The sequence below is a fragment of the Drosophila novamexicana genome, unplaced genomic scaffold (assembly GCF_003285875.2).
Source record: "Drosophila novamexicana strain 15010-1031.04,08,12 unplaced genomic scaffold, DnovRS2.1 tig00000108-arrow-pilon, whole genome shotgun sequence".
Taxonomy (NCBI): Eukaryota; Metazoa; Arthropoda; class Insecta; order Diptera; family Drosophilidae; genus Drosophila; species Drosophila novamexicana.
Genome location: NW_020824772.1, coordinates 4734161 through 4752815, shown reverse-complemented (window position 1 = coordinate 4752815; position 18655 = coordinate 4734161). Strand labels below are relative to the sequence as shown.

Here is an 18655-nt window from a genome sequence, read left to right as displayed (position 1 = left end):
GCCTCAGCGGCCAATTAACAGTTTTAGAATTTTTCATGTTATGCTCCACTGAAGTGACCTATATGGTGAAGGGAAAAGGGAATGGCGTCTACTGCTAGGCCTCGACTGCTTTCAGCCTTGGCTGTATCCCAAACTAATTTCGGCGCAGTGGAGCATGTGGCAAACTTTTTTGGCATATGTCGCCCATTATTTGCCATAAAATTTAACATGAGGCAGCTGGCGCACCTACGCAACACACACAAATACACACCGCCTGCTACCTATCATATGTGTGTGTGTGTGTGTGCGTGTCTGTGCCTGTATGTGTTGTTATTGTTCTTGCTGCCTACGTGCACCGCGTGCGGTTGGTTAGCTAAAACGGACCCAGCGGCTGCCGCTTAAGTTGTTCTGGCAAAAGTTTTTGTCATGCCTGGGACTAATTATAAAATAGCTCAAAGGCAACTCAAAGGCTGCCCAGAAAATAAGCGAGACAGACAGACTGGGAGTGGAGAGGGAGGAAAGAGAGAGGAACAGGGATTCAAATTTAAAGCTGATTTTGTTGCTGCGGAGATGGGCTGAGGAAGGGGGCTGCGGCAAACTAAACATTTGCCTGCCAATTTGTTGTTATTTATTTTTATGTTTGCTTCCGTTTGCCATTCTTCTCTCCCTCTCTCTTTCTGTTGGCCCCAGTAACTTGTAATGTTTGGCCATTAAAAATAATAGTGTGGTTTTTGTTGTTGTTTTTTTTTTTTTTTTGGTTGGTTGGTTGTTGATTTTGTCGTTGTTGTTTTACATAGCCAGCGAGTTTTCGGGCTACATAAATGCTACCTTAAATCATTTTTTAGATTTTATACCCTGTGCGAAAAGTGTATGAGCAGGCATATGACGCGTAAAAATTCCTTGTCTGCGTTGGTCAGATGAAAAATTCCCAAGTATCTCATGAGTATTTTGTTTTAAAAAATTCGTATGAATTTTAAATTTACAAATTCCGGCATTACAGAAGCATAGCCTGCCAAAAATACGTCCGAACAAAAATAGAGTAAGGCACGTGCGCGATTCTGTGTCTTCTGAAGAGTTTGACATGCGGCTCGTAATTGGCAAGCAGCATGATTTGACTTAGCCTGAGGCAGTCACTGGCATGTGCAGGTGTATCTTGGTGCTGGCATGTTCATGTGTGGATCTTGTTGTATTAAATTGCCAAAACCCCTTTGGCAACATGCGACAACACCACAAAAATTAGCACTTTAATCTTTGCTTAATTCGTGTCATTTGTGGCAACAATTTTTTTTGGGCCAAATTTGTAGCAATTAATTTTGAGCAAGCGGGCGAGTGGTATGTTCATTGGATTGGGAATGGGAATGGGTCTGAGGATTGACTATAACTCAGTGGCTTTATCAAAAAACCACTTACACACACAATCAACTTAATGAAGCCATAATTATTTGGGTTAACAGCTTGCGGCGAACAGCCAGAGCGACTATGGGGCCAGCTTCATTTCATTGCGGCCGATTCGTTTCTGTGTCCAACAAATCAAAGCGCACGCCTGCTAAGTAACCAGAGCAACGTGCCTTGCCAGAAAACAAATAAACGTACATTTGCAAGCCTATTTAACTAATAGACAAGCATTATTTTTCCTTTTCTACTTTTCTGGACATTCGATAAGCGCAATGGACCGATGAGGAATAAAGAAAAGCGTATGTAGAAATCATATAGACAAGGGGAAGAAAAATCTTCAAATTTCAAGAGTGATGTAGTTACTCAGAAAATTCTGGCACGCTAAATCAGCCAGCAGACGTTGAAAAAAAACGTTAACAATTATCGATACAGATACAAAACATAAATAAATAGCTTAAGCATTGCCATACAAATAATTGCAATGCGGTAAACTGTGCCAAATGGGCTGTTAACGTGTAATGCATATTCAAAATTATTATACATTTCAGTCAGCAACCACTTATTTAATTTTACACAATTTAACTAAATAAGATATCAATTAAATGATAGACCATACTGATTATAGAATGTATGATATTATTAAATTAAATTATTTAGTTGCAAGCGATTGTTGCCAGATAATTTTCGTTCTACTTACAGGCGAGCTGATACCCTATAAATTCTTAAATTGTGAAAGTGTAAAACAGGCAAAATCGATTACCATTTGCTAGGCTTAGACCTGTGAAGAGGTCCTACTCGATTCAAGCACTGTTGCCAGTTAGAAACCAAACGAGACAAAAGCAATTATTAGTCGGATTTCATATTTATAGCCTTACTGGTTTTGGCTGAGACATGATAAAGCAGGCAATCAGTGTTACAGCCAGCTGCTTTATATACAAATATAAAGACTTTTTGTGTGGCACGTATGTCTAGACAAACATTGAACAATGGTAAGCACAAGAAGTTTAATCGGTTATTGACATCATCTCTGGTTTCGTTGACAGTTGCAGCAATTGAGACATTGAATCACCTAAGCATACACATATTTAGTTTATTTTGGGCAACGAATCTGTAAATCCTTTCAATTGCAAAGCCCGCTCTAATTAGTCTTTTTTGTGCGACCACTAAACTTGAAAAATTAATCATATAGTCTGCAAACAAGTAACTTCATAGGACCAAAAGCGATTTTTAATGAACATAAAATTGTGCTAACCTTTGCATATTCGCATTGGCTTATTTATGTAATTAGAGGGATTTTGAACACGCCAACAATTTTGATAAACAATTAAAATTTAATGCTGCAATTAAACGCAGTTTTTCATTATTTCATTGTGAGCGCTGGCAGGCCCCAAGGCAACCGCCGAACTGTCAAAATGTTTGCCATCAAATGCTATTACGAAAACGTATTAGATTACACAGCGAACATTACAGTTAGCTTGTTTACCAAACAACAAACAAAAAAACGAAAACAACAACGCATGTTTTATGGCTCGACGCTAAAATATAAATATAATATAATAAGCCACATGCAATCGGGTATAAATACATCCCAGCATAGGTCAGGTTCCGTTAGGGCTAGTCGTGTTTATGTTATTTGCCTCTGTCAGGGATTCACTTCAGGGGCTTGTTTGACTTTCCCAAGCGGCTGAATATTTGCTTAGGCCAGCCCCGGCTTTTGTCAATAGTTGCCAAGATCAAAGCCAGCACAAAACTACTTGATTGCCCAGGGAGCAGGTGTCGCGTGCTAAAGCAGCCGTTACCCGAACTTGATGAAGCGGCAAAACGCTCATTCTCAATGCATGAACCAAGGCGGCAACGCACGGGCCGACGCAGCCTGAACTTTGCATAAAATATGAAGCCGCAAGGTTACACGTCTGATTTGATATACATCTGTTAAGGTTAGACAGCAATGCGACAGATCCAACTACAGACATGACATGACAAGCAGAAATAGGATATCTGCGCTTAATAATGTGCTCGATTCCTGAAAACTTGTAAGCTTAATTATGCATTAAGTACATAGCATATTTAAGCATATTATTTAAAGCTCATTATGTAAATGCTGTCGGAAACATTATGTTAATTAAATATAAATATTACATTTGTTATAGCAATAATATTTTAACTACATATATAGTGATATGTGTAAATATGGTATTTGGCACTACCTAAAGGCAAAGCTGCAGTAACATGCTCTACTATCAATGTATCCACTCTCGACGTTTTAGGCAACCACTGGGTCTGAGGTACCCGTATGAAATGGATTATTAAATCAGCTTGGAGCACAAATATTATCGTCTTGCTCGTGCTGTTATTAAAAATGATAGACACGTTCCTGTTGTTAATTATTAATTTTCGCAGACTTCATAGCGCTGCTAGCTAGAAACGTGTCGCAAATAACTTGAATTGCATAATAAAACGCTTCTCCGGCGTGCACATGACGTTCAGGTTTTTATAAGCTGTCAATTTGTTTACACGTCAACGTTCTCCATGTTGTTGTTTTTGCTGATGCTGGAGGAGCTGCCATTGACTTTGTCGCAGCCGCAACTGAAATATTAACGCTTCTTATGATGCGCCATGTCTTGGTTCACATGTATAACTCCCGGCAGTGTCTTGTGCTGCCAATGTTCCTGCCCCGGCTGCTGCTTGTCGCACTTGTGGCAAACACTTTGCGAGGCGCATTTAATATTTTCGCCAGACCCACGCAACGCACAGATAATGCTCCTGGGAGCTGGGGTAGGGGTAGGACCATGCTGAACCACGGCTATGCCACAAAAACAAGCAGCTCAGGTCGACTTTGACTGCGACATAAGGCGCTGCCTTGTTGGTGGCTTTCACGCGTGCGTTTATCTTGATGTTGTCCCAGGCGACTCCACGGTCTAGGTGTGTGTGTGTGTGAGGGAATGTGTGTGAGCCTGTGAGTGACGAAAAACGCATAAAATAGCATAATTTGTCAGCATGAACACGGCAAGAAAACTTCAACAGAATAACAATGAATCCAGCTATGCGACATGGTTCTGTCCGTCAATTGACAGACGACCTAGTCGAATGGTCATAACAGAAGAAGTCAGACTTCCAAATAATTGGGTCACTTTGACAAATGATCAAATCCGTTTTTAATTTGCCGAATTCCAAAAACTTGGCCCACGAAATGTTCATTAACACGGTCAAAAGCAAGCGACTAGCCGCTTTTCAACCAGTCTGTAGCGAATTGTAATAAAGGCCAGTCTGTCAATTTTAATTAACCAATGAGCAACGCACCTGACCTCTTCAAATCTGGCAGCATATGGAGAGCAAAAGCATTCCAGCTTTGATGACGCAAAGGTTCAAATAGGTGGAACCAGTGTTAGAAACGATGCCTTTTCTGTGGTCAGGTAATTTATGCCCCTTTAATTATGTGATGACTGTTTGAGAGAGGTTTCGTCTTATTGCAATTGTGCTGCCGCCTACCATGCCCTCCACTACTGCTGTTCCTGCTCCGGAATACGACAATGTGCGGGGTTGTTTTGTGACGTGTACAACAAGTAACACACAAACTATGTTTGCCATTTACTCTATCTAGTTCTTATTTCAAGAAAACTTTTGGCTCTTCATATAATGCTTTTTTTTATTTAATTTGCTTGGCTTTTAGTTCATTACGAAAAATTTGTTTGCCTTCCGCTAAATTGAATTGCATAAATGCTAAATAAAAATGCTGTGTGTATACCTTCGCGAAATGTGGTTTGATTCATTGCTGCATATGCTTGGAGTTTTGAACCAAGGAAAATCCGAGAACTTTGGCAAGCGGCAGAACTGGAAAACGAATTATATATTAAAGACTGAGTAAGAGACCGTTTTTCAAATAATAACAATAAATTATTACAAATAAAAGGAGTCATCTGGAATACCCAAGGCATATACAGGCTGAAAAGATTGTTTAGCTAAGGTACAAGTTTTTTATAGAAACAAGTCTAGTTGTATATACACCTCCCATAGTATCATATCATATATGTCTTCAAGAGTATTCAATATTCGATATGTCTTTTTTACGCTCTTTCTTGTTCTATTGTATGAAATTTTTGTTTATTTATATGCACCAACTGTGCAGTTGGAAAGTTGTGTTTGCTGTTTGTTGTACGCTTAACGTGAGTTCAATTTTCGAGCGCTGCCAATTAAAAAAGTTTTTACCCAGCCGCAATTGGCGCTACAACTGGAGCCCGAAAGTAGACTTTACTTTTATTGCATTATACAATAAAATCCATTTGGGCCACGCATCATTGCCTTGTGCCTCGTCGATATTAAACACGCATTCCTGCACGTATGTATACCTAAAAATATTTTCAATAAATTTTGGTATGCAGTTTTATTCTCATACTGTGTTGTATCAACGCAAAAAGCCTCAATTGAATTCTAGTATTATGCATTAAGATTTTCGCGTTTAAGTATTTGTAATACTGCTGCACACTGCTAATTGCGGTCCAAATGACATTAAACATATGCCTGCATAAAGGGGTATTCACGCACGGAAAACGCGCTCCAGCGTAAATACTTCAAAGATATTCTCCGCCGAGTACTCTGTACATTGCAGAGCCTGACGCTGTGCCTTACTTCCTTGGTGACATAATTATCATGTTTACACCCCTTTATATGTCTGCAAGAGGTATATTTCACGAAGAACCAATGTAGATTACAATTAGGATTATTTAAATTAGCTTTCAGCTTGACTATCTATATCTATAACAAAATAATCTGTATTAATTGGATTAAAAGTTATCCAATGTACATAGCTGATGCGTTGAGGTTTAATAAAACTTCAATTTCACTACGTGCAGGGAACAACATAGGGTATTTATCCAGTCTATACTATATTGACGTTAATGTAACCAGGGCCGGAACAATGAGACAACAACAGCAACAGCAAATGTAAGAGCGACTCTTTTAGAAAGCAGGCCGCTTTGGCAGCCACAATTTTGATTTAATTGTTGGCATGGCGACATGTTCTTTTAATTTATGCCAATTTATTTAATCATGCACTTGCTGCCTTTGTGGCTCACAGGACGACAGGGACTCGTATTATGTTATAAGCAGAAAGCTTGCCAAGCTAGAAGACGAGCTGCTCCGTGGCATTTGTAATTAAAAAGCACTCATGTTGGCCAGATAATTTGAAAAGTAAGTAAGTTAATGTAAGACAGCGCTTTGACGCTACTCTGACGCTGCTCACGTCCCAGGCACGTCATAAAAAAACCAAGAGCGAGCGCGATAAAAATACATTTATCAATCAAAACTTCAATGGGGAACTTTTGCGTAAGTTGCAGCATAAAAATATTCATTTTATACGACAGAGCGGGCATCCGAGCTAGGGGCGGAATGGGGCAGCTGCTGTTGAAGCAACCATTTAATAGCTTTCATTTTGCCAAAGCAATTCTCAAAATCTCGCGGACACAGGACCACGGCGGCAGGACGTGCACGAAATGCGCAAATTCACGCACGTCACTTGAACTTGCACAGTAACCCGGAGCGACGGCAGGGAATACGGGTCGAGTGGAGCAATGTGGCTGGCGGGGATTGGGCTGTGTGGCTAAGGCTAATTTGTGAAATGTGTTTTGCTCCTTATTATTGCTGTTGCTGCTGCTGTTGCATCATTCATTTCATTAACAAGCCATCAGCACAGCCCGCGAGTTCCCTTGCAAGAGCTTTAAATTCTTATAAGAAGTCCAAACACAAAGCTTGCCGATGAAAACTTTTTCAATATATATTTAAGCGCATTTTATGTTTTCACTTGCCATTTTTCAAGCTTACTTGTAGATTCTCATTGTGATTTTTGCTTTGAGCTGGCGTTGCAAATCGCTTGAGCTGTTTACTTGTATTCACAGCTTTCTATTAGCTATTGGGAGTCTCACGCATCAGCTGTTTATTTTGCATATGCTCAGTATATGCCAGCGAAACCCTAAAAGAAGGAAAAAGTATATTGCGAAATTATGAGAAGCTGCTGAGTAAACCTATTCCAGCAAATATTTTGGGCAAAAAACGCGAACAACTTACTCGGTTTATAATCAATTGCAGATCGTGCACATTTAAAAACCATTTCTTGTAGTCTTCCCCCTAGAAAGCCTACATGTTGGTCTCGTTTTTGTTTGGTTTTGTGTTGCAGCTATAAGGTATTTTTTCGTACAGACCAACCTGGTTTTAATCTCTCAATGCAAACGAGCAATGGAAATCAACTGGGCAGTGTTTTTACACTTGTTTTCATTAATATGGGGAAAGAATATGGTATGCATGTAGGATGTCCAGGTATCTTTATTCCATGCACTCAGATGCAAGACAAACCCATTTATTTATTTCCCAGGCTTCACAGAAATAAATATTCTTTTAAAAAACAATATCTGTCCTTACTATGAAGTCAACTTCTTTGATGACTGCATTTAAGATTTTAAGATTACTTAAGAGCTCATTGGAGGGTATCTGCAAGTCGAAAAGTAGATTTCTCAGAGAACGACATGTTTCACATCGGGAACATATAAAAATAATACGGATTTATAGGTGTTTATGGGATTTTATCGAAAGGCTTACACATTTTAAGCATTCAGTTCCCAGTTTGTGCAAATATTTGCGCTGCTATTGACCTGCTATTGAGCAGCTGTCGGTCTGTCTGCCGGTCTGACAGTCCGTCAAGGGGGCTTGATAGGCGGGGTCTTAATTTAATGCGCTTTACTTGACCATTTTTCTTTTTTTTGCGACTTTGTATAACTTTGTAATTAAATGCAAATTAAGTGAACCGTATTTTGCGCCTTGATTTTTTAACCCTTTTTTTTTGCTGACAATTTTAAACTTGCTGGCAAACTCATTGGTAAAACTCTCAATAATGCTGGGACTCTATTAACGCCAATGTTGCGTTAATAGACGCTACGAAGCTAGATGTAAAATGGAAGCCAAGGGTAGCGCTCACTCGCGTAATCCGGGAATGAGGCAACTTTTCTAATTAGGATCCGCCGAAGAGCGGCTAAGGAGTAGCGGCAAACATTTACATTTGCTGAGAATTCACTTTGGCTCTAGAACCAGACCAGAGCCTGTTGCTGGTTTTTATGCATACAAAATTCCGTAGTCGCATAATGAGCTGCTAAGCAAAGTGTTGCCAAGGAACGCAAATCAGCACAAATCAAATATGCAATCTTTTCGCAATTGCAATTGGAAGTGCAACGCAATCAAAAAGTAGCAAGAACTTATTCCAAAGCATTAGAAATGCCAACAAAACAAAACTAACTGAAACTTTTGGTGCAAAAACCAAAAACACGCGGCAATCGACAATGTCGATTATATAGTATAAATGTCTGTATGCACTCGTATGTCTAAGTTTTAGGGTTTGCTTTGGTTCTCTTGCAACTGGCAACTGACAATTGGCAACAGGGAAACTTAGCCAACTGCCTGAATTGGAAAAGTGGGAGTTACAGCTGTTGAAAGTTAAACCGTAAGCATCAAAAGCGCCAGCTCGTAATTACAGACTGCAAAACGAAACGAATCGAAAAGTAAACGACGCGACTTCGAATGGAAATCTCAATTGAATGTAGGCGCGGGGGCAACGGTAGCGGGAAATCACACTAAAAACACGCAAACCTGGCAAAACTTCAAACCGGTGACTGAGCCGTCGCAGTCACGGACAAAACTAAGGTAGGCGCCAGCTGAAGCCAGGCGCTCGAAAAAAGGGTAAACTTTCCGAAGCCTTGAAGAGGCATCTTTACCGATTTTCCGCGACGCTGCGTTGCACAACAATATGGCGGCGATATCTTAGAATGTAGCGGCGGGTGCAAGTCGTATGAGCGATTTGCTGGCGTGGGCTTGGCCCGAGTAAATTTACGGCAAACGAAAATTAAGAAAGTTGCAGACACAGGCTGGTAGTACGGGTGCCAAACTTGGCTACCGTTTGCATCGCGTATAGGCATATTTATGATGCACAGCTAAGCTCCGTGTGTGTCGCCCCAGCTTGATAAATGTGCAATGTTGCGCCACGACGTGGCAGGAAATGGATTTTGAGTCGTGTCTTGAGTTATGCGACCGGCGCTAATCGAAGCGTGGCTTGCCACAACAACAACAGCAACAAGAGCAATTACAATTGCAGCTACTCTGGCAACTGCAAATGCAACTCTGGCAGCAGCTACGCCTTCAATTATTGCTTCAAGTTGCATTTAAGCATTTGTTAGCTCAAGCTGGTCAGCCGAATGGCAGCAAAGAGCGTGCAAAGTCAAGTGTGGGCCACGGCAGAGACCTGTGCAGCGCCAGCTACAACGCCTTGGGGCAAGACAAATGCTTACAAATGTTGCCAGCGCTTCTCTCAGCCAAGTATTTCATGGATGTACGCTCTTGTCTGGCATCTGGCAAATAAATGAGTCAGCATTTGTTAGCCGGACGGCAGCGTTGATTGAATTGTTATTGTTATTGCCTGGGAGTTGCCTTAAAGTTGGCTTAAGCAGCTCAAGAGGATTCTCTACCTGTGTATACATACCCAACCTACCCACACCCAAGCACACACTCACGCACGCACATACATACATAAATATATACATATGTATATTCAGAGGCACTGGTACTTTTCAATTAAAACAATTGTCAACGACAATAAGTTATACAACTTAGCAGTTAGCTGCTCTGTCCATGCTCCTGCCCCTAATCTACTCCCCGCTTTCATTTTTGCCGCTGTCTTTGCCTCAGTCGTAGCCGGGGTCGTGGCTCGTGATGTTGCTGACAGTCGCACGTACGCTTAATTAGAAAAAGTTGCAGCGTCCACCTCGACGCTTTGGGGCATGCCCACGCCTACATCCACGCCCAAACCAGCAGCTGTCAGCATTCGCCCACATTTTTGCAGCGGAAGTAAATTTACACTTCAGTTTTTATTATTTTCCGACGAGCGCGCAAAAGCGCGACTAATTTTCTCGAGCACCTGCCCAGGCTTTCATTCCCATTTCAAACCCATGCTTCCTTTACAAAAGCACAATATTGTACCGAAGTTTGTATACCCTAACTTCATAACCTGATTGCATGAACCTGATTTCAAGGGGGTTTTCTTTAAAGATTTCTTCCCTTAGTGGATAGTAGATAGTCTGCCCCCTCAAACACTTGTATAAAATTTCATGGCCTGGCTGCACATTATGTCCATAGCAGAGTACTCAACTGCCTGTTAGCTCCTGTGATCTGGCTAACAAATGGAAAATGAGCCGCCTGCGTCTTGCGACTAGCACATAATTTTCTAAAAAAAAAAGAAAGAAGATTCCCCTTAGAAGGTGGATGGAGAGGACTGCAGTGCAGTTGGTTACTTGGCTTTTGTTTGCTTTTGGCTTGTATGTCTCGTTTGCTGGCCTTTGTGCTAGCTGCTCCCGCTGTTGGTCCTCTGCTGATCCGGTTGTTGTCAGTTAGCTGGCTGGCTGGCAGATTTTTTCACTTTGTGCCTTTTGGCTTGGCCAACCCAGCCCTTGGCCAGCAATCCACCTGGCCGTCGTGACGCCTTGCCGGATGTCACGTGCGCATCATTTTCCAGCACTTTTACTGCCCCTCACTGCACACGCTGTAATTATAACGGCGTTGCTTAAATTAGTTGCCACGGACATGCCACCAGCCAGCAGTCATGCAGCCCCGCTCTGACCTGTGGACCTATCCTGGTCAGGAGCATGGATCAACATACATACAACCTGTGTGCTGGTTCAGTTTCGGTGGGCTGGGCCTCCATTAAACACGCTCGCATGTGATTTTTATAGGCGGCTCCATTGTTGACGTTGTTTGTTGTGGCTGCTCTGCTCGTGTTTTGGTTTTTTTTTTGTCTCTGCTTTTCTGTCAACGTCAGCGTGATTAGTTGTGCCATTTTATGACTGCTTTGTTTAAGTCTCTGTGCCTGCTGCATTGTCAAATCCATTTGGGTTTTGAGCACACGGTCCAAACGATAAAAGTACATATGCATATATGTGGACATGTATGCGAAAAAGGGCGTGACTGCAGCTAATACCAATTAACAATCTCATAAACCTGACACACAAACTCGACCTAAAAAGAAGGTGCTTGACTCGCTTGCACTTACATCATTAACGGCATCATTTACACAGAGCATCCCCCGCGCAGCCACAGCCCCAGTAGCCGCTAGTTGACGCTTTAGAAGACTTTAAGTTGCAACTAATGAGACTCCGAAACATAATTGTTGGCATTTAGTTAGACGAGAATGAGCGGCGCCCCGTTGACGGGCAAAGCACTCACACCTACGCACACACACAGACAAAGTTTAGCTAAAAGTGACACGGCATGAAAAAGAAGCATCACAAACATCAGCGGCAGCAAAAACAACAACAACAACAGCAACACGGGGAATATGGGGAAGCACAACGAAAACAAATGCACCTAATGACACAATTTCACACACCCACACAATCAAATGCTCAAACACACACATAACCACACGCACAAACGCACATACACACACACCCACACCCACACCAGGATATCAGAAAAATGGAGCACTGCATGTCGACAAACTGTTATACAATCCAAAAGAGCGCCCACACGGCGAATGCCTTTTCTCTTTTTCTAATTCTCTCTTTCCGCATCCTGATGCTCTCTCGCTTTTCGAATTTCGCAAGCGAACGCTGGCAATTAAAGGCGAATTCAGAGCAAATCCTTCGGCTGCCATTTCGCCGCATCGGCTTTGCAACGACGGCGGCTTGGCAGTTGCCAGCAACCAACAAAGTGGAGCAGTTCGGGCCAGTTTCTGGTGTGCACTTAGCCGGCTCAGCAGCCAAGTCCGAGTGCCAAATGACGCGATACTACATGATACTTGTCCAGTGATAGCCGGCATTGTGGCTTGCCCAACTGTTTTCTGTGTGTGTGTGTGTGTCTAAGTGCTGCTACTGAACGTAGCTCTAGCAGGAAGTTCACCAACATTTCTGGTATGTTGCATATTTATTTTATTTTGCTTTAACTTGAGGGCAACAGCAACAGCACCACCAGCAGCAGTTGCAGTTGCAGCTGCCGGCAGCAAAAGTAACGCCGTCAAGTTTCAAGTTGCAACTTATAACCTAGTTTTTTGGCTACTCGTGCCTTACCACAACGTGCATGTGTCAGTGTGCGTGTGTGAGAGTGTGTGTGTGTACGGCTTGTCCGATTCGGGTGTTGGTGGGTGTATATGGCTTGGCGCGCATTGCTTGCACTTTACTCGAGCTGCTTTTCCCTTTTTTACTTGCATTTTATGGAATTTCTCCGTGTACATATTATTCATGCCACTACCAAAAAAAAAAAAAAACAGAATAATAAAAAGAAAGGAAACAACAGTGGCAGCAGCAGTGGCAGTGGCAGTAACAACAGTGAAAAGTGCAATGGCAGCCAAGCTCCGGCGCAGGCAGCCGTGATTTGTATGAATGCTGCCATTAAGCTGACGACGACAGAACTGGGGGTGGAGGGCGTCATATAAGAATTGCTTACCTTAACTTACCGTGCGTTGCTTTCGTTACGTGCCAGTTGCCCATTTTCCACACGTTTCTAACGGCATCGGGGCGTATGCGTAACACGAAACTCTCGCCTGGCTGTCATATATATGTCCGTCTGTTTTCCAGCATATTAAGAGTAACAAAAATGACACAATAAAGTTGGCAAAAAAAAAAAGGAAAAAAACTTTGCGTTAACAAATTCAATTGCCTTGAGTTTTATTTAAAAACAAATGGTGGCAGATTTTTTAAATGACAAGAATTAAGATAACAAATTCGCAGAACAGCACAAAGAAGAAGAACGTTGAAATGTTGGCAAACGGGGAAAGAAAATAAAGCAGCGTCAAGAAAATGGCTGGCAAAACTTTTGTACCGACAAATAAAACAAAAGCCTGTCAAAGCCCGAGCGCAAAATTGTTACAGCGTGCAAATAGAAAAGCCCAGCCATGCAACAGCAACAACAACAACAACAACAACAATATCAAGCTATGAAATACTTAAGCCAAAGTCGCGACACAGTCAAAGGCAAGAAGCCACATGGCTCAGCCGGATGTGCGAGGCGCCCTTTAGGAGTGGGCGTACGGAGATTTGCTTTTGCCCGCCCGACCCAGCAAAAAGTCTAATAAATTAAGCAATTTACATGAATTGTCGTTTGCTTTGCGCCCCCCGCCCCAGACAACTCATTTGTATTTGGCTGCAAGCAGGAGGCGTGGCAGTCGAGGGATTTGTAAAAAAAAAAAAACATAAAAGTTTGTCGCTCGTTGACAATAATTCAAGACTCGGCTTGACAGCAGCAGCAGCAGCATCAGAAGGCCGCAAGGTAGAGGGCCCTGCAATTTGTTTAATTTTATTAAATATATCTCAGTGCTGCTGCTGCCGTTGCTGCTCCTTGATGAGGATGTTTTTGCTGTAATTGTTGTTGTTGTTGCTGTTGATGTTGTTGTTGCCATTGTTTTGCTGTATCTGCATTTGGTTATCTGTGCGCATTTGCAAGTTTTTATTTTTTGCACTTAATTCTTTGAAATTTATGTGCATATTTCTGCCATTTGACTCTCAGCTGTGTTTGTACATACACATAAATACACATACTACAGCTACTATATGTATCTGCTCAAATAAATGCCATCTAAATGCCTGCGGGCAACTGCCTCTGTTGTGCTGCTGCTGCTGGCGCTGCTACTGCTACTGATGCTGCTGCTGCACCATGTTTCGGGGCGCTCACAGATAAGCAACAGTTAAAAGTTTTTTGCTGTCAAAACTTTTTGGCTTAGAGCTGATTCTTTCCTGTAGTTCTCGTTGCCACTGCTACTGTTGTTGTTGTTGTTGTTGTTTTGAGCGTCAACACGTGGCACCCGGAGCTAATCAAACTATTGATTGTTTGTCTGATTGTGGCAGCGGATTTGGCTTTGACTGCGATCGTTTTTATTGCCAACGCAGCAGTGACAGGTGAAAGTTGTGGCCAACTTTCAAGTTTCTTGGCCCAGCCTGACTTTCACTTTGGCCGACTAATATCAAAAGTTTTCGCTTTTCATTTGCTCTAGCAGGAAATTGATTTTTGATGTGTTGCTCTACCTTTCCCTGCTAAGCTCTCTTTGCCTGAGCTTTGAACCCTTCAAAACTTAACTTTGTCAATTTTTTTCAGTTGCTTTCACCTTGGCTCTTGCTCTTGGCCTTGCTGACAGCGTATCATCTTGTTGCTAGGTGCTAACCTCTTTGACATGCAAACCATTTTTTTCTGAGCTTGCTTTTGACACTTGTCGCAAGCTGTTTATTGATTTTGCATAAACAGGTAAACGGAAAATCGCAAAAAATGTGTGTGTCTGTGTGTGTGTGTGTGTGTGTGTGTGTGCGCGAGTATGAGTGAAAATTGAAACCCAAAGACAACATTGTTAGCGATTACTTTGCATATGCTACATAAAATATACGCATCGTCGCAGAAGAATTTGAAGCATTTGCTATTTTTAAACAACTTGCTCCAGAGATCTAACTCGTGGCCTTGTCCAGTCGAGTTGTTTTGTCAACAAACTAAATGTGGTCTACACATCGACCTCACCTTGTAATGCCCAACCAAAAGCTGTGCTAAGAACAACTCAATGCAAACATGCACGTAAACACACTGAACTTGCTGCAGCAGTCCCGAGGGCCATCTGCAAATGTTTAGAAAAGCACTTTGTGGTGCACAAAGTTTCACTTGACATAAAATACTTAAAACGCTGCCCCTAAAATTTGCTCTTCCGCTCCTTGGTGGCACCTTTAGCCAAAATAAAAAAAGAAGCCCAGGAAAAAATTGCTCTGAAAAATGTCTGTTGCATAATTATTTTTACTAAACGCACACATTTTTGTCACTTGCCAAGAGTAAAATGCCATTTTTGCGCTTATTTAAGCCATTGCATAAATTTCAACACAAAATGAATACCAACACACACATACATACATACGCAACCGCTCACACGTCATAATACAACGCACACACATATGCAAATTTACTGGCAAACGGGTGCTAAAGGCCAAGGCATGCAATTGCAGGAGCCCGCAGCAGGTCCAGCGCCATAGCATGATAATGTCGGTGGCCCCCTTAGAAGAGGCAGACGTGCTTCAGATGTTTAACACATACACACGCACACACAAATACACGCGCGCCCACGCACCCACTCACACATGCGCTCACATTGAAGCTCGCTTCAATGTCAAAGTTGCGCCAGGAATGTGTGGAAAATTATTTTGCGATATAACGCGCGAATGAAAAATGTATAAAATATTCAAAGAAGCATTTTACATTTCAGCGACAGGACGAAGAGCACTCCCGAAATTTCAGGCACAAGAGAACTGGTTGGGAAAAAATAAAATATTCAAAATTTTGAAACAATTCATGTGAATGCAAAACGCGTTGGCAATTTAAGAAATGAAGGAGATTCGAAGTGGGAATAAGCGCGGTGTTAGCCAATTTGTAAATTCTGAGTCTTGAAACTTAAGCGATAACGACGGCGACGTTTCAGCCGTGTGGCTGGCAGCCATTGCTTACAATAATAAAAAAATAAAAATAAAAATAAAAAACTGATTTAAGTTTTAAGCGTTTGACGCTTTACAACCACAATGTCGACACAAAGTTTCACATACAAACCCCAGCAAAAACAGGAGGGGAGAGAACTTTCATTGCCATGTTAACCCAAGTCATAAAGTCAAGGATGAAATGCAAAGTGCCGAAGTTTTAATTTAAATTTGCCAAGCTCCGCACTAAAAGAAACAAAAAAGTATGAAAATCCAAATAACCTAACTAAAGGAAAGCCATGCGCTTAAAAAACCACAAAATAAGCTGAAACAACAAAATCTACAAAAGCACACCACAAGTAGGGAAGCTGCAATTTTCTAATACCCTGTCCAGTTAAAAAATAATTAATTTATATATGCATTATTTCAGCTAAACAAAACCAGAATTTTTATAATATGTTACTATCTCCGTATCCCACCTATACAAAAGTAATCATATATAAAGTAATATTTTCATCGGTTGGCTAAAGAGTATGGCAAACCGACAAGAAAACTTTCGCAAACCGCTAACAATAACCCAACCTCACTTTCAATGGCTTCAATAACTCAGCTAAGTCGCAAAAGAAGAACATGATATAGAGCTTGCACACCCTTCTTGGACTCGGAAACAGAAAAAACGCCGAGAATTACGATGCCTTTGAGTAACACACTCTCAGAGGTTGCTGAAAAAACCGCGGCTGTTATCTGCATAACTCATACGCACTGTGTGTCAGCGTTGGTGGTCGCCAAGCAGCAGCATTTTTGCATTGCCCCAACACTCCCCCGACTGTAGCCAGATGCTTTATCCTGGCTGGGAACGCACAACGTGGAATGGATCCAAGAGCTGCAAAAATTTGCAACACACAGCGTATGCTTCCACACACTCGCACACATACATACATGGCTACCAGCTTGCACGTTAATATACCCTCAACTCAGGCTTGTTGCACTTTCAGCTTACTTGAATCTGACCAGAGTTTTTACTTGGTCCTCTTCAGCAAAGCAAGCTCTCTGTATTTGGGATTATCGACTTTTTGGGAGGTTTCGCTGATCTATGTAAAAAACGTTGTCTTAAAGTTTGGTTCAGATGTTTTCATAAATATTTTTAATTTGTTGATTCAAGTCTTCAATCATGCTATTCAAAATCCGCTTTCATGTTTAGAAGTATAATATCATTATAATTTAAATGGAATGCAAAATGTAAAGGCCTATCGATTAGCATTACCTTTGTATTATATTTGCTTCTAAGACATTAACTGTAAAGCAACAAAAAGATTCAAGACTCACCTTTAGGTTTTTCTCTCGACTTCCCCAATGCGCTTTTGACTTTGCAGACCCAAGTCACTTGGCGCTCTTCTGTGTCTAAGTTTCGTAGCATCAACATGACTGCTTGGTCGCTAAAATGAATGTCGGGAAAGAATGACTGACTGGTGACAGAATGCCTAACTGACGTGCAACACGAAACGAACTGTTGTGGAGTCTGAAGTTCTTTGACTAATGAGGACGCATTGGATATATGCGCAGTGCGAGTCGCATGTCAATAAGCCACAGCAGCTACAGTAACAGCAGCAGGAGTAGCAACAACAAAATGAAATCCCTAGTCGAGAATGTTCCAATCGCAGATAGCTAAGGATGTCTAACACATTTTCAACCTCATGAATATGTATGTGTATTAAGCTGCAGAAAGAAACTTTGCTCCGAGCTACAGAAAAAGGACTGCTTTGATACAGGAATTTAATTGTCGGATTCGAGGATTGAAACTGATCAGGAAAACAAAATTTATAGGTAGATATCACTATGGTACCCAGTTTTTTTCGCATTATCCTTAAAGAATATACAGGGCATAACACCAAAATAACGGCTAAGCACAATTTCGGCACATACAGCACAAAAGAAAAAGGTGCTAGCAGAAGGAATTAGTGACGAAAGGCGGGCCCCTAATAAAATGAGGACGTGCCGCTGATAGCAGGTAAATCCAAGCCTGCATACTTTGGGGACTGGTGACATATTGGATACGCTGCTCCTGCCCTGTCTGGCGCAATATACACAGGGGAGCCGTAAAGTATTTGTTAGTGGAGCAACATAAGAAGTAGGCAAAAAAGTTGCCGAAGTCACAAATCATTCAATTTGCCTTTCAGCTTGGAGAAACTTGGGAAAATGTTGTGTGAATTTGTTCGAAAAGAAAAAAGGAGTTGCTGTTCCAACTGTCAAACTATACTATACTAAACTATACTAGAATACGAAAATGTCATCCAATTTGCATTCATATAATTTGTGACAGTAGAGCAGCAAATGCTCTCCTGCTAATTACAGTCATCTCTCCTTATTTTCTTCTTCTTCTCCAGCACTCGAAAAATACAATGACAGATGAGACACACATGGACTTAAACGTGAGGGAACTTAAAAAAAAGATACGAAAAAAAGCAAGGCTTTGGCATTCACTGGTACTGAGTGGCAAATGAAACTTTCACAACTGATTGAGTCAATGATGGTGCCATTAAAAGTCGCAAATTGCTGTTTTTGTTTCAATAATGTGTATGTGTGTGGGTTTGTGTTTCTGCATGTATTTGTGTGCGTGTGCTTGTGTGTGCCAATTATAAATGTTGGACTCGGTATTTGACATTCTAGGAACGGAACACGCCAAGAGATTTATTTTTGATATTTCCGCTTTGGTGCGGTAACAGGAACAACCAAAACAGCAACAACAACACACAGCTCAACAACATGAGCAACATATGAGAGAACAGCGAATGCTCTGAAACTTTTTCGATAAAAATGTAAAT

General features: G+C 41.5%; 1 long non-coding RNA gene across 1 annotated transcript; it reads right to left on the bottom strand.

Annotated features, from left to right (window-relative positions):
* Nucleotides 1–10027: 10027 nt before the first annotated feature.
* On the bottom strand, nt 10028–11178 carry LOC115771854. The gene is made up of 3 exons (XR_004018984.1): nt 11024–11178; nt 10698–10945; nt 10028–10630 (listed from the first exon to the last, which is right to left on the bottom strand). It is a non-coding gene; the product is annotated as an uncharacterized LOC115771854 (long non-coding RNA).
* Nucleotides 11179–18655: the final 7477 nt, after the last annotated feature.